The sequence below is a fragment of the Oikopleura dioica genome, chromosome PAR (assembly GCF_907165135.1).
Source record: "Oikopleura dioica chromosome PAR, OKI2018_I68_1.0, whole genome shotgun sequence".
NCBI lineage: Eukaryota > Metazoa > Chordata > Appendicularia > Copelata > Oikopleuridae > Oikopleura > Oikopleura dioica.
In genome coordinates, this window is record NC_137293.1 from 14,094,893 (window position 1) to 14,096,422 (window position 1,530).

A 1,530-nucleotide genomic window follows, 5' to 3' on the forward strand; every position below is an offset into this window, starting at 1 on the left:
TATAAAATTTACTTTCGTTCCCACTCTCCCAGTACCAGACATCTTCCCGAGGGTTTTCAGCCGATCTTGGACCTTCGATGACGATTTTTGCCGACAATTTTGGGTTTTAGGACACTTGATTAGGTGATTGAGTGTATTGCGTGTCAACCCTTGAGAGTCCGGTCAAGAATAGAACCCTTGTGTACCCATAGTCCATGGAAGACCACAGAAAGAATCTCACTAATCCGTCTCAGCTGGGATCATCAGCCGAGGGTCAAAACTGGAGATTATCCACTTGGCAAGTTTGCGCGCGAGTTTGTTGCCTTGGGAAGCCAACAGCTGGAGGGTATTTTACCTTTTCCGTATGGACAAATTGAGTATTTTGGGATAAGCTCCCCCTCGAACATTGATAAGCAAACGGCTTATGGGAAAACGACGGGCTTTCCCAGGTCCTGCCAGCTGGATTCTAGTTTTTTTTAGAGAGAAGGGCTTTTATAGATAAAGGCTTTCGAGTTGCTTTTATCGGGCCGCGAGATACTTAGCTACAGTAACGAACATAAATAAGATCGATCCTTTTTTTTTTGCTTTTTCATTCCCCTAATAGGGGATGGATAATCGAGGAAGAGGAAAATTTACGAATCTTATGTACTCATGATGTCTTCCCGAGAGACGCTCATCAGAGCCCGGTTAGCTCAGTCGGTAGAGCGTTGGACTTTTAATCCAACGGTCGTGGGTTCGAGTCCCACATCGGGCGCAGCTTTTTGCCTTTTGAGGAGAGGCTTTTTAGCTCTAGAATGATCTTCACCTTTATTGAACATCTTTCTTGACATAAAATGCTAATTCTTTAGCCTTGAGGTTGGTCCGTTGTTGCTTTATGACAGAATATTAATTACTAGTTACGATTACGATTTTGTTTTGGAGACGTAGAAAAAATGATATTTCCGAAAGAGGAACCACTACAAATGAAGATGAAAAGACGAGAATCGAGTAATTTTACGGTGATTTACATCCCAACGCTGGGTCAGGATGTCACAAAACAATCAAAGTGGATGGAAACTTCATCAATTTTGGTGACGTTGTTCCCATTCAATGATTGACTCGTTTCTGGACTTGCTGGAGCCGCCTTTGACTCGCTGCCTTATTACATCTAAGACTGTGTTAATGTCAGCTTCATAATTACGAATTTGGGAACTTGGGATTAGTAATGTTGCATTCTCGGCGAAGGGAATCGTAAATTACAGTGATGGAATGCTCTCCAAGGCGAAACCGATAACTCTCGATTGTTGGCATTTACGAGGCGCGATAGTGCCATTTTCTTGGGGAGGCAGAAACTCTCCTTTGCGGGCAGCTGGAATTTCCACATGATTAAAATTATTGGCAAACAAGTACGATGCTACAGTAGATTTATTGAGCTCATCACATAGGAATTTTCTCCCGAAAAGGCACCTAAAGCTCGAAATTCAATCCAGTACTGATCAATTGAGCGACTCGACTCTTATCCTCAAAAGTACAAAAAAGGCCCATCCATTAATGTTCCTCCCGTCAAAAAAG

General features: G+C 42.7%; 1 non-coding gene across 1 annotated transcript; it reads left to right on the plus strand.

Annotated features, from left to right (window-relative positions):
- Positions 1-660: 660 nt before the first annotated feature.
- Positions 661-733, plus strand: TRNAK-UUU (transfer RNA lysine (anticodon UUU)). Its single transcript has one exon. It is a non-coding gene; the product is annotated as a tRNA-Lys (tRNA).
- Positions 734-1,530: the final 797 nt, after the last annotated feature.